Source organism: Lissotriton vulgaris, chromosome 4_1 (assembly GCF_964263255.1).
Source record: "Lissotriton vulgaris chromosome 4_1, aLisVul1.2, whole genome shotgun sequence".
NCBI classification, from domain to species: domain Eukaryota; kingdom Metazoa; phylum Chordata; class Amphibia; order Caudata; family Salamandridae; genus Lissotriton; species Lissotriton vulgaris.
In genome coordinates this window covers 1,587,490,138-1,587,504,846 of record NC_141691.1, presented here as the reverse complement: position 1 = coordinate 1,587,504,846, position 14,709 = coordinate 1,587,490,138, and the positions used below count along the sequence as shown (strand labels likewise).

At 43.8% G+C, this 14,709-nt stretch overlaps 1 protein-coding gene across 2 annotated transcripts in view; it reads right to left on the bottom strand.

Moving 5' to 3' along the window:
* SGK3 (serum/glucocorticoid regulated kinase family member 3) overlaps positions 1 to 14,709 on the bottom strand; it is a 652,786-nt gene that overhangs the window by 509,638 nt on the left and 128,439 nt on the right. Inside the window, exons 2-3 of one of the 2 annotated variants that reach the window (XM_086965820.1) lie at positions 5,517 to 5,581; positions 5,070 to 5,142 (exon numbers count right to left, since the gene is read on the bottom strand). The exons of the other annotated variant lie outside the window; for it this stretch is intronic. The gene's annotated coding sequence lies outside the window, so the exon portion shown is untranslated. The remainder of the gene's footprint in view (positions 1 to 5,069; positions 5,143 to 5,516; positions 5,582 to 14,709) is intronic. 2 annotated transcript variants of the gene reach the window in all.

Sequence of the window (14,709 nt, the reverse complement as noted above, 5' to 3'; positions counted from 1 at the left end):
CAAATAGGAGACTGCTATTGGCACCTGCTTCACCCCAAGGTACACCAATTTGGTGATGAGCTGAAAGCAGGAATAGGTATCTGGGCACCCAAAATGGAGACATATTGTGACTTGGATAAGATGCATTCATGATCTTTTTTGATTTAGGGAAGTGACCGATTTGGCAGCTGCACTTATTGAGCCTTTGAACATCAATGCTTCCAATTTAAGATTTATATATAATATATCAATAATGAAGTTGCTTATTTCTTGGATTTGAAAATAAGTGTGACAGGAGACACTTTAAGTACCAGTCTGTTTCGGAAAGGAACCACAAGTAATAGTATTCTCCAAGCACGGAGTGGCTATCCCATGAAACTCAAATGGAGTATTCCACATGAATAATTGTTGCCAATCAGATGCAACTGTAGTATGGCTAAGGATTTTCAGCAGGAACAATTGCAGATGATTGCTACATTTCAAGTCAAGGTTATGCTCCTTGGGTCGTTAGCAAGAACACATCAAGGGTGACTCTTAAGGAGCGAAAAGAATGGATATATCCCTTTAAAAATCATAACACAGATGACACATTAAGGTTTATCCCAACATTTGGGAGTCAATCTAATGAGACCTGACAGATCATGAGAGAAACTGGCATATACTTTTATCGGACAACTACCTTCAGAAATGTATCTGTCCCACGCCAAGCATCACATTTTGAAGGAATACTGCCTTGAGAGATAAACATGTGAAGTCAAATGTTATCATGAAGGATGGCCAGGTGAGAACAATATCAATGGTTTCTACATTTGTGGCAACTGCAAGTACTACAAACACAGTAGTAATGTGGTCTTATTTTAGTGTTTCAAATTCCAACAAACCACTTAATATTAATCATGATACAAATGCAAACCGGACTTTGTGATCTAAGTACTAGAAAGTCCCTGCAAATTGAGGAATATAAGAAGCACTATCCATTGGGCCAAGAAGATGGTTTTAGAACATCTTGGAACCATTATGAACAGGAACTGCTTGTACCCAGTAGCACACCACTTCCATGAAACACACAACAGTGATCCAAATCTCTTGCGATTTATCTTCATAGACAGGATTAAAGAGACCATGAGGGGGGGGGGGCAATAGAGAACCTACGCTCAGACTAATGGAGCTGAGGTACATTATCAACCTTGAAACTGAATTCCAGACAGTTTTAAACCTGGATGAGGAATTGATAACACACTTACATTGAGTGAATGTTATATCCTCAATGTGATAAAGAATTGTATGTACATTTAGGTTGAGGGCTTGTTATTCAATGTCATGCTATGTTTGAGCCCTTCCTCTTGTTTCAGTGAAATATTTACACTGTTTATATCTAGGTAGTTTTAAATAGGATAACTTTAGTATGTTTTTCAGAATGCTGTGATGTTGAGATTATGAATATTCCTCAAAGGCAGCGTTGCTGATCAGAAAGATAAGATCAGATATATTTAATATAATTTTTTCTGTTTATATGTTTCTTTGTTCTACCACTTTTTGTGTTAGGCCAACTAATATGTTATTTGCTTTGTCTCCAATCTGTAGAATAATAGTATTATACCCAATAAGGCCTGATATTTACTTATAATGGTAGGTGCTCTGATTTATGATGTGCATTACCTTTCAAAATTCTGCATTACCATGAGGGATACTATGTCCCTTTGGTTTGCTTTGGATTTCTGTGTTGCATTTACAGAATGTTCCTAGTTTGTGTCCAATAGGTGCATGGCCACTAAGGCACGATTTGACTCTGGTCACGGCCATCATATTACCTTATGTAATAGAGTTGCTTTACACTGGGTCAGACACCATTAAGGTGCCATTTTCCTAAGCCAACAATTCAGTATGTTGCTGATAATATTCAGTACTCTGCCTAATTTGTTTTGCACAAATTCATTCATGGGTTATTAAATACAGTTTAATCTTTTTTTACGGGGTTGGTATTTTCATACAGTGAACTCTATTTACTTTGCATGTAGAATATATTGATTTGTCACTTGTCTAAGATGGCATCCGCCACCACATTAAACATATATTTACTGAAAAAAAGACGTTATAACTCGGAAATACAACGTTTTTTAAACTTAGAAATTTACAAAAAAAAACAAAGGTCAGAGAGACTTTATTAGTTAGGTTCAGATTTTACACACACAAAACCATAGAGATTCAGTAGCGATAGAGTTATTTCAAACAAAAGTATATCGTACCCTATGGTAACTATAATTCGCGCCTCCACCATGCACAGTTTTTTCATCAATAATTTTACAGCAAATGTTGCAGTCATATTGTCAGTGATGTCACAGATCATGTTTTTAGTGATTTAACATGTAAGGTAATTAGCAGTGCATGACGAGGGAATGAATTATAGTTACTTGAGATAACTCAAACTGCTGAATTTCTATTGTTTTGTGTGTGTGAAATTTGAACCCAACTATAACATCCCTGTAATATTTGGTTTTATAGTGAATTTGTAAGGTTGTTTAAATTCTATTTCCTAACTATAACGTCCTTGTAACCTTTGTTTTTCACCGTATTTATATATTTTTTTAACAAAAAGTATTATTTAATTACCGTAAGTAAATCTGCATGGCCCCCTCTGGGGTGATTTTTGCCCCCGGGACCCCATCTCTCGGGACCCAGCCACATTATGAAGCGGGAAGGGGGAATACACCCCCCCTGCCTGGGCCAATGTTGCCACCGATGACCCCATCCCCTGGGGCATGGCCAGTAAAGAGTGGGTGCCATGGAGCCTACCCAGGGTACCCACTACATCACTGTTGGAGGCCACCGGGTGGGGGGTGGAGCCCCAATGACCCAGCGGTGCCAGCATGCTCCCTGCCTCCAGTGGGAGCCGGCACTGCTCCAGCCAATGGAGATCAGCTAAAAATGCTGCTCCCTGCGGGCTGGAGCGATATTTCTGTTTACCTGTGCGCTTCAGTGATGGCACAGAAAGACATTAAAAGTCCGGTCCCACGACGCAGACTTGGGGCCTGATTTAGATCTTGGAGGACGGGTTACTCTGTCACAAAGGTGACGGATATCCTGTCTGCTGAAATATAAATCCCACTGCTGAAATATAAATCCCGTAGGATATAATGGGATTTATATTTTGGCAGACGGGTTATCTGTCACTGTTGCAGGGGAGTTGCTGCAAAAGATCTAAATCAGGCTCCAAGTGTTTGTTTTCACTTGGCGGGAACTTAATTCACTTGGCGGGAACCTTAAAATTCCTCCTGCAAAGCAAGAGCAAACAACAGTTTCCCTGCTCGCACCAGGGAAACAGCTATGTTCCAGGGGTGGGCACACTGGGACATAGCTGGAGCAGGCCGTGGGGGATGGGGTCCCCAGGGCCAATAATAGTTCGGGGGAGGTGGGCTGCCACGTAGCCCCCTCCCATTTTTTTGCATAGCTGGGTCACTGGGGTTGGGGTCCCCAGGTACGAAAGCAGCCCGGGAGGGGGGTCACATGCCCTCCTCCCAATCTTACAAAAGGCTGGGCCCCAGGGGATGAAGTCCCGGCAGTCGAAATCTGTTCAGAGAGGGAGGTCGTGTCCACCACCCTTCACAATTTAAATTACAATCAATTTCCCCCGGAATCTGGTCCAGCCAGGGGACTAATAATAACAAAAAAATGAATTTCCCTGTGGATCTACCACAGTTTTGCTGAAACATTTAAAAAAGAAACCGTTTTTGGAGCCTGGCGTGATCAACAGGCCTAGGCCCCTTGTCTTTATTTTTTTTAATGTTTTTTCTTGGGACTCATCCAAGTCCCAAGATGGCTCTTACCACTTCCTGGCTGAAGTGGCAACAGCCAATAAGATGTCAGCATGAGATCAGTGGAATCAGTGCAGGCTCTGCATTCCTGGATTTATATAAATCTTTTTTTTTTAATAACTCAAAACTACTGAACGGATCTACACCAAATTACATAAAGCATAACCGAAAGAGCCCCAGAAAATGGACAAAAGTGTGGGCGGCTTGGAACGCATATAGGGGAGACATATGTGACCCATTGCCAGATTCAGATGGCGAGAGCTCGGATGAGGAATAAGGGCGGATTGGTGGATAAGGCTGGAATTGTACTGACATGAGGGACTTTGCAAGAAACGGAACACTCTTGACTCCACACCATTGGGGTCTTCAGTTGTGAACCAGCAATTTTATTTTGTGATTCTTTGTACACTGTCTTTAATGCCTATATGTTGCATAAAACAATAAAAACAGTTTTAAAAAAATTACATAAAGCACTCTTTCTGGTCCAAGACCTAGCTTCTGCAAAATTTGGAGTAATTCTGTTCAGCGGTTTGGGCTGTATTAGTGTTCACAATCTCTATGGGAATCTGTAAGGGTAAAACACTCTTTGGGACCCCTCCTTTTTCTCGGCCTTCGCTTGACGAATTATGTGAAGACTCATCAAACAGCACCAAAGTAAGTAGCAAACCAAAAACCACTTTGTCTACGGATACTAGGTCCTACCTATAACTACCTACTTGCGACTACAAGTAGGTTATATATATTTAATGAACTAGAATTCCATGGGAAGAAGAGTGTGGAGAAAACATGGGAACTACTGTAAAACAAGCTTTTGTATCTTATGATGTAGTGCACAGAGGTCAAAATGCCATGACTTAGATAGAGTCTTCCCAAGGCAGCATCTTGCAAACATGATTCTAAATTTGTAACCTGAGGAAAGGGAGAGGCTAGAATTAATAAGTCAGATCTGTAAGCGGAAAACGACAATTGAAGAACATAAGTTAGTTTTATGGTGGTAAGATGCAGCCATAGAACAATGGCTATTGTTAAATTGTGTATCTGGTGAGTAATTGTTACTTCCAGGAAACAATTTTTAGAAGATTTTTTTTTCTTTCTGTCAAAAGTTCTTTCATTTAGCTAAACTTGAATAGTTTTATCATGCTAAACCCAAGACAATAACAGATGCATTTTAAAGATGCTATCAGCACATACACCTGTGTTCTGAAACATAACATTTTAACTTTCTAATATCTGCAGAGACCCAAAATAAATGACATTGCAGGAAAACATTTTCTTTACCTGATCAGTGCTGAGTCATTGCTGCTTTTGTTTTTCATTATATTATAGAATCAATTATTATATCGTGAAGAGACTGAAATAAAAAAATATAGGTCAAATCAATTATTTTCTAAAATGTTTAAACATTACTTAAAAAGAAGGAAAGAGGAAATGTGCTGTTTTTACACTGCAACACTAATAAGGCCTTACACAGGTTCTTGGGAATACATAGGAAAAGTTAATAATAATGTATACAGTTTCGTAGGTCTTAAAAAGAAGGTATTGATTTTTATTTTGAGAAGTTTACATAACAATCTGCAAAGGTATGTAATCATCACTTAATCAATAACCGACGTAGACCAAACTTCAGATAGAAAGACTACATTGTCATATGCACCATCACTGAAGATCATCTGATTAATACCAATCTCCATTCATCTCTTTATACATATCCTCTTTATCGCTCACCTGTTGTTACTACAGGTTGGCTGGCAGCCAATAAGAGTTGAATAAAAATAGAGGCCTCTTTTTTCCTGAAGGTTTGAGAGAAAAAACATTGGATCAATAATTGAGTTATGCAATGATAGCACCAAAATACAAAGCTACTAAATTATACATTCTGTATAACAAGTGGACTAAATGTACATAGACTTCCTTTCTTATTTCATCTGGAACCCCACAGAAATATTATCCTCCTGCTAAAATGTTATTTCCATGACAGGAGAAAATTCCTAATACTGACTAATGTAGTCAGAAGACATTTAGACGATATATATACACTGATAATTAAGGATAAATAGGCATACATTTCCAGCTCTATATTCTCTTACACAATATAATAAACTTACAGTAAAAAAAAAAGGTTTGGTTAAAACGAGACACTGTACCTATTCAACTGTACTATCCAGTGCTAGGACAGCACACTTACATTGCAGATTGGTGTTGGAAATGGCCCTTTCTGCAGGGTCACCCCCAAACTTCTTTGCCTTCCTCCTCCTCTTTTTGCTGAATTAGTTACTAGGACTCTGGACACTTTACCAATGTTAACAAGTGTGAAAGTGCATGTGCCCTGTACTTAAAACATGGTAACATTGGCTTATCCACAATCAGCATACTTAATTTACTCTCAAGTCCCTAGTAAAGTGCACTACATGTGGCCAGGGCCTATAAATTAAATGCTACTAGCGGGCCTGTAGCACTGATTGTGCCACCCACGTAAGCAGCCCTTTAAACATTTCCCAAATCAGCCACTGCAGGGCCTGAGTGTGCAGTTTTAAATTGACATGGCGACCTGACAACTTAACCCTCTTGCCAAGCCCAAACATTTCTTTTGAAAAATATATAAGTAGGTCCTGGACAGTACACAGGCACGGTGCAGTGTATTTAAAAAGTAGGGCAAGTACTTTGAAGTTCTACATGTCCGGTTACTGAAAAAGTCATACATTCGTTTTTCACTACTGCAAGACCTATCTCGCCCATAGGATAGCATCGGGATCACCTTGTTTACATTTTAATGTAATTTCAAATTGGGAAGGAATGGGACCCCCAAGTTTGGTGTCTCTGGAACCACAATTTAAAATTCCAATTTATGGTGAAGTTAGATTTTAAATTGTAATTCTGAAAATGTCAAATGGCATTTTCTTACGTTAGCCATTTGGTGCCTTCTGCCTGTCTCTGAATAAAGTCTGTGGTGGGTGACAGCTGGGCTTTGTGCATTCCCTCAACACAGCCACACACAATGAGAGATTAGGTGCGTCTTGATGGGCCTTTACCTGGCATGATGGAGGCCAGCAGCTGAGCACTGCCTCACTTACACTTGAATAGGCTGTGCCCTGTCAACACACAAAGGGCTACATATCCCCCGTAGTGATTCTGGAGACAAGACAGGAAAAGCAGCATCCTAGGACCGGTTTCAGGAGTTTCACACCTCATCAGCCAGGCTTGCTTCAATCCAGTGGCAAAGTGAACAAGGGACCTACATCTGGGCATACCCTTACCACTTAGGGCGAACATAGCAAACACAATAAGAAACCGCTTGTCTTTAATATCTCCAAATCAAATATGGATAAATCCATGTTTGTTCCATATAAAATCACAAACATTAAGCATGGTATCTACTTGGAAATATGATTAATTAAGAAGAAACAATTGCAGATACATTTGAGTGGGTCTAAGAGGCTGATAGGCAAAGCTGTAAATACAAAAGGACAAATCCAAATAAAAATATTAACTTTACAGAAATAAGCTGCGGATTAAGATATCTGTAACTATGTGTGACAATAATGAGGAATATACCTGAGACAAACATTTCACAATTGCATAACAGAGATGGTAATATGCCACAAACTACAATGAATTTGAAGGCACAAATTATTACGTCTCTTTTCTCTCTTTTTCTTTTCTTTCTTTTTCTTTTCACTTCTCAAACAGTGAAAGATCACATGGCCTATTAAAAACAGAAAGGAACTGGAAAATACCAGAGTAAAACAAAGTCATGTTATATAACTATAACTACATACATGCCAAGCTAACGAGTACTTTTACATGCGGCAACTGAGGTGCCTGGGCAGAGACATGGAGACTTGGCTTTGTACATCATCACTGTGCTCATCTTATAAGTTAAGATGAAATACAATCTATACTTGCACTGGTTAGCAACAATCATCCTAGTTAAAATCGGAAGAAATAGAATGTGTTTTCTGATAGAACGAATATACTGAATTGACAACATCTAGATGTCATGTGTTATCCTAGATAGTTTCGCTGTCGAAAAAAGAAAACAGAAAAAAACTTTAAAGATTATATTTGGATGGGGCGTAGCTAGCTGAGCCGCGGAATGGCCACTCTGTAAGCGTGCTCCGCAGGCCGGGAGAAAATCCTGCAATAATTTGGAAATGGAGGGCTGTAGCTGCGTGGAAATAGCCTCTTGAGCTACGGGGGCACCCGCTCCTGCATTGCTGCTATCTTCAAGAGTGAGGTGCTTCACCCGACGGAGTTGCAGGCAATCATACGGAGCGGTGGCTGACTTGTCGGAGCCCGGCAGCTGGGCAGACCTGAAAAATCGAGCCTGTGGCAGCCCACTGGACTCGGGGCGGATCGAGCAGCAGCGAAGGGCCAAGCCGGTATTCCAAGGCTGCGGCTAAATAGGGGGCCTCCCCTGCAGGTACAAGGTGCTGTGTGGTGGCGTTGGGAAGCAGCGACCAGACTGTGAGGCTCAGGAAGGCGAGGCCCGGGAGGCCCTTTTGTGCATCAACGCGAAAGCCCAGCAGTGAGGGGAGAGAAGGCGGCTGGTGGAGTTGTAGTGCCCGCACAGCGCATGCAAGCCCGAGACAGACAGGCGCAGGCCGGGGGGCTGTATGATGCGTACAGTCAGCACAGAAGATTGGGCCATACTTCCTACATTGACCATGGGAGGCTGTTAAACTTGCTATAACGCACTGGAGGCTGTGTAAGTGAGACAGAGGATCGTTGCGGAGCCCTGGGTTGCTGCGCCCACTATTGCCACGAGACAAGCAGGAGGGGGAGGTGTGCCAAGCTAACGAGTACTTTTACATGCGGCAACTGAGGTGCCTGGGCGGTGAAGTGCAGTCGCGGGATCATTGCCTTGGCCTTGCTCGCGTACGGACTGCCCTGCTGCCAATTCTGGAGGCGAAACACAGCACGCGGGGCGCTAGCACTGGTTGAGGTGTGTCTGTACCTGAATCGCCCACACAAGTTGGACAGCTATAGCTTGACCCTGAGCGGGTTGTCGCCAGACTTAACCGAGGGCACTGCTGGAGTAGGGGGACTTCAGAGTTTTGGAACTGAGCTTGGCCTGCTGATTTGCAGCGGACTGTGGGGCAGTGTGTGGGTGGAGGTGCGCGAGTGGGACAGCGGGCCCTGTGAAACCTGCTGGCTACCGGCGATATGTGGAAACCAGATGCAAAGCAGCCCAAGTTGAATTTTGAAAATAAACGCTCCACAAGGCACACTGACCCGGACCCTGATACTCAGGGAGATGCTCATCGAGACTCACAAGCTGAGGATCAGGGGGAGGACCTGCGGACCCTAATGCTGGAAATGCGCTCTTGCTTGCGGAACATAGATACAAAATTGGACGCCCTGACCACGCAGTTGGATTCCGTAAAGAGGCAGGTATCTACCCACGAGACCAGATTGGACAGCCTTGAGAATAGACACACAGAATTCTACGAATTCCAGGTGGAAACTAAGGAACAATTGCTACATATGCATACGTTGTTAGGTGTTATAAGGGCCAAGTAGGACAATTTGGAGGCGCGGTCTAGAAGGAATAACCTTCTAATTAACAGCATTCCGGAGACCACCGCTATTTCCAAAATGGACATTACAAAAAAGGGGGGTTGAACCCATGCAGTCGCGGGGACCTGGGCGTTATGTGGTAAATGTAAAAAGGGGGTCCCCGCAAGGAGAACGTGTTGGGTGAAAACACACACACTGATACAATTATGAGGCAATTAATCAAAAATAATCAAAAAGTTACTCATAAACAAATGTTGTCATTTATTCAACAACACTACGTATAAATCAGTGAGGCATTACATTCAAATTAAAAAGTAAGTAGCCCCGAAACGGGAAAAGAAAGGGGAGAAAGGTTGTGCTCAAAAGCGGTGAGAAAGTCTAGAGAAGTACACAGACTCAAAGGAAGCAAGTATTTACAGTCTTCAAATCGTCATTGGAATTGTTCCAAAAAACAAACGGCCAATACAAGTTATGGCAAGCATTGTAAACACAATTAACATGGGGACATTCTACGGACACATATATAGTTCAATATAATCCAGGGAATGTGCCGGAAGTCCCGAAAGAAAAGAAGTCGTCGACGTTTCGACCCCTACACGTAGGCTAAATTAAGTCCTTTACCGGGGTCTTCATCAGGACAAGGGCAGTGGGGGAGGGGACGAAGTGGGGCCATCCTATCTGTGAAATTAAAAAACCAGTGTCAAAATAAATGAATTCATTCGACACAACAATCATCGTTATTTTACCCATAGTATTGGATAGTACAGTCAAAATAAAAATAAACCATGGAGTCCGGGCCACAACGGACCTCAGGACATGGACAACGAGAACAGAGTACGCAATTAGTCATGCTCTGGCTCAATGGTGTGATTCATGTTTACAGAGGGAAGGTTTAACCAACATGGAATTTAAAACGACAAAGTGAAAAGCACTCTACAAAGTGAAAACTCACTTCAGATTAGAACAATCAGACCGCTGAAATAGGAAATCCAATTTATTTACTGTTCCAGATAAAGCTAGCTGCTCCAAGAAAAACACCAACTATGGAGCAGCTAGCTTTATCTGGAACAGTAAATAAATTGGATTTCCTATTTCAGCGGTCTGATTGTTCTAATCTGAAGTGAGTTTTCACTTTGTAGAGTGCTTTTCACTTTGTCGTTTTAAATTCCATGTTGGTTAAACCTTCCCTCTGTAAACATGAATCACACCATTGAGCCAGAGCATGACTAATTGCGTACTCTGTTCTCGTTGTCCATGTCCTGAGGTCCGTTGTGGCCCGGACTCCATGGTTTATTTTTATTTTGACTGTACTATCCAATACTATGGGTAAAATAACGATGATTGTTGTGTCGAATGAATTCATTTATTTTGACACTGTTTTTTTAATTTCACAGATAGGATGGCCCCACTTCGTCCCCTCCCCCACTGCCCTTGTCCTGATGAAGACCCCGGTAAAGGACTTAATTTAGCCTACGTGTAGGGGTCGAAACGTCGACGACTTCTTTTTTTTCGGGACTTCCGGCACATTCCCTGGATTATATTGAACTATATATGTGTCCGTAGAATGTCCCCATGTTAATTGTGTTTACAATGCTTGCCATAACTTGTATTGGCCGTTTGTTTTTTGGAACAATTCCAATGACGATTTGAAGACTGTAAATACTTGCTTCCTTTGAGTCTGTGTACTTCTCTTGACTTTCTCACCGCTTTTGAGCACAACCTTTCTCCCCTTTCTTTTCCCGTTTCGGGGCTACTTACTTTTTAATTTGAATGTAATGCCTCACTGATTTATACGTAGTGTTGTTGAATAAATGACAACATTTGTTTATGAGTAACTTTTTGATTATTTTTGATTAATTGCCTCATAATTGTATCAGTGTGTGTGTTTTCACCCAACACGTTCTCCTTGCGGGGACCCCCTTTTTACATTTACCACATTTCCAAAATGGAGGTCTTTGCTACGGATCTCCTACATGAGCTCTTTGACCCTCACCTGTCCCTGGTCTTCGTATTGGGGAGAGCCCACAGGTCCCTGGGTCGAAAACCTCCTGTTGGCGGGACGCCAAGACCAATTCTGGCAAAGCTACTGAACTATCAGGACAGGGATCTTATTTTGCGCTTGGCGACGGAGAGAGGGCAAATTACTCATAAAGGCAACACCAGCTCCGTTTATCCTGGCTTTACTCCGGCGGTGCAGGCGGCACGAAGAGAGCTCCTCCCCGCCAAACGAATCCTCATGCAGGCGCAGATTCCTTACTCCCTGCTCTATCCGTCCAAACTAAAGGACTCGCATGATGGCACTGCCTACTACTTTACGGACGCGAAATTCGCCCTGACGTTTGCTAAACATGTCGGTGGGAAGAGGTCAAAGTCCACCGTTGCTGCTGAGGGAACTCTGGGAGGCCATCTCAGTGACAATGATTGATTCATTATTACATTTCTGCCTGTTTTATTCGTTAATGTAATATCATGTTATGAAGATATCCTATCTTGCTGAACAATGCTAATTTCTTGATGTGCTCCTCACTTTGCTCATTCCCCATACTTGAATGCTGGTCCCTGGCGGCCCTGAGGCACGTGAACAAATTTTATTTCATGATTATTGGTTACCGCTGCTGGCCTGTCCGCATTACTCCCAGCCACCCTGTGCAGGCAGGGAAGTGCGCCAGCTTTACCTCGCCCTTATGGGAAGTTTCCCTTTATTATCTATGATGTTTTCACAGGTTCGAATTGGGCAGGATATGCATACCCTGCCAACTTATGGCGAACAAAGCGATTAAACGCAGATATGTTGACTGGGTGTGAGTGTTTGATTGGTTCAGATGCTCCGTCCAACACCACCCCCTTTTGTACCGCTTTGTTCGCCATAAGTTGGCAGGGTATGCTCAGACGTGAGTCCCTTGCTCACGTTGTCACTGGATTCAAGCAAGCCTGGCTGAAGACGGCTGTAATACCAGAAACCGGTCCTAGGAAGCTTGTTTCCGGTCCAGGGAAGGCATGGCTTGGCAGTTCGGGCTGGACTGTTCCCATGAGGTACAGGGACAGACTGATTTGCATATGGCCATGTCTGAACTGGGGTGGCAGAGTGGGCTAAAGAACGGTGATGGATTAAACCCAGATCTGTTGACTGGGTGTGAGTGTTTGATTGGTTCAGATGCTCTGTCCATCACCCCCCCTTTTGTACTACTGAGGAATCGCAGCGGGAGGTTAAATTCCTGGGCAAATACGCAGAGGCGAGAAGTTATGGCGAAGGTGACAGACCGGGCTGTACGCTGGCCGGTATGATCCGCCCATTTAGGTCCACTATGTTTGTGCATGAGCTTAACACCTCTAGCGGAGGCACTGTTAGGGGCCAATCAGAGATTCGTAGTGTGTTCTCCACCTTCTATTACTCCCTGTACACTGCCACCCAAGACTCCAGCCCAGCAGGCCTGCAAGACTCCATTGCCCTGGTGTGGTTCAACAATACACATAGAGAATATATGGACCTCCTGATAACGGTGGAAGACGTAGCCCAGGTTATTAAAAGTCTACTACTTGGCAAGGCCCCTGGGCCTGACGGCCTGACTACTGCCTTTTTTAAGACCTATGCCGATGAACTGGCTCCCAGATTGCTGGCAGTCTATGAGGAGGCGTTGGAGGCGGGAGCTCTGCCCCAGTCAATGAGGGAAGCCATAAGTATAACTCTAATAAAACCCGAGAAGGCTGAAATGGAGGTAGACTCCTACAGGCCGTTATCCTTGATAAACGTCTATGTAAAGATTTATGCCAAGCTACTGGCAAATAGAATACAGCCGCTACTTTCCATGATTGCACTACCCGACCAATCGGGGTTTATCCCTGGAAGGTCGACATCAGACAACTTGCACACACTGTTCTCGGTGCTACACTACCTTCACCCAGACGTGCATGCCGCTATATTTTTTGACGCAACAAAATCATTTGATACGCTTGAGTGGCCCTATTTATTTACCATACTAGCACGTATGGGGCTAAGACCCTTGTTCATAAACCGTGTACGGTTATTGTATACTATGCTGATGGCGCGGATCAGGGTAAATGGCTTGATATCTGACCCATTCCGTATAACGCGTGGCACCAGACAGGTATACCCTCTTTGGCCCCTGCTCTTTGCTATTGCTATGGAATCCCTGGCTGCCAGAATCCAGCAACACCACACAGTACGGGGTATCGGTTTCAGCGCGCGGAGCCTCCTAAGCTCGCTTTATGCTGATGATATGACCTGGTACATTCTCAACCCATAAGAAAATCTAGACCCGGTCCTTTATTAGATTTGGAGGGCTTGCGGGTATCTCCATTAATTGGACGAAATCAGTAATTTTCCAACTGACTTATGGAACACCCATAATAACATCTGAATTCCCCTTGAGATGGGAGGCCAAGGCAGTCAAATATTTGGGAGTGTGGCTAAGCCGAGACCTGCAGGAGATCTGGAACCTGAAGTTTGGCAGGGCGTCCACGTGGCTAGAAGGTAAAGTTGAACTTTGGTCTAAACTGCCCTTGTCCATTGCTGGGAAGATAGCGCTGACAAAATTGGTTGTCCTGCTGAAGTTCCTATATCTGTTCGTCAGCGTGCCAATTCCCTTTACGCAACACTTTTTCTCACACCTGGGATCACAACTGCTGCCCCTGGTTTGGGCTGGAGGTCAAGCCAGGGTTTCATGGAACCTATTGACTCTCCCATTGCGGCAGGGCGGTTTGGGTGCCCCAGATATGCAGCTATACGCTTTATGCGCTCAGGCCCAATTTCTCTATTTCTGGGTTCACCAAACTCCGTACCAGCCTCATGTAGCAGTAGAGATTGATGTGGTGGCCCCAGTGCCTCTCGGGGTGGCGCTGTATCAAACGTCACACCGCTCCAGGGGGGATGTGGATAGGGCGGTCACTCCGCGATGGACGTGGAATGCGCTTCGGAGGAGAGCTAATATCCCTCTGCTGTATGCGCCATCTATACCGTTGGCATGAAACCCCATGCTTCCCTACATTAAAGAAGGGGTGAGTAAGACCCTGGTAAAAGATATGCACCTGTACACATTTGCTGATTTATACCCAAACTAGCAGCCCGTTCCGACCTTGTCCAGGAGCATTCAGGCTTCCCCTACCCCCACCTGCCCCGACATTGCCCAGCAGCCCGTGCCCCGCCCGCCCCGTCCCCCGCCTGCCCCGACCCCCGGCTGCCCCTGTGTAAGGTGCGTTCACCTGTCTTCGTGGTGGGGTCTACTACCAAGTAGATTCTGACAGTGAATGGGAAGACAGATGAGGTGGTGATTGTTATGCCCCCGAGTCTCTGACTTTCGCCTCTCTGCTCCATAAAGACACACATGCATCTATTCATTATTAAAGCGTGTTGCAGTAACCCCAAATGGTAGCAGGAGTTTCT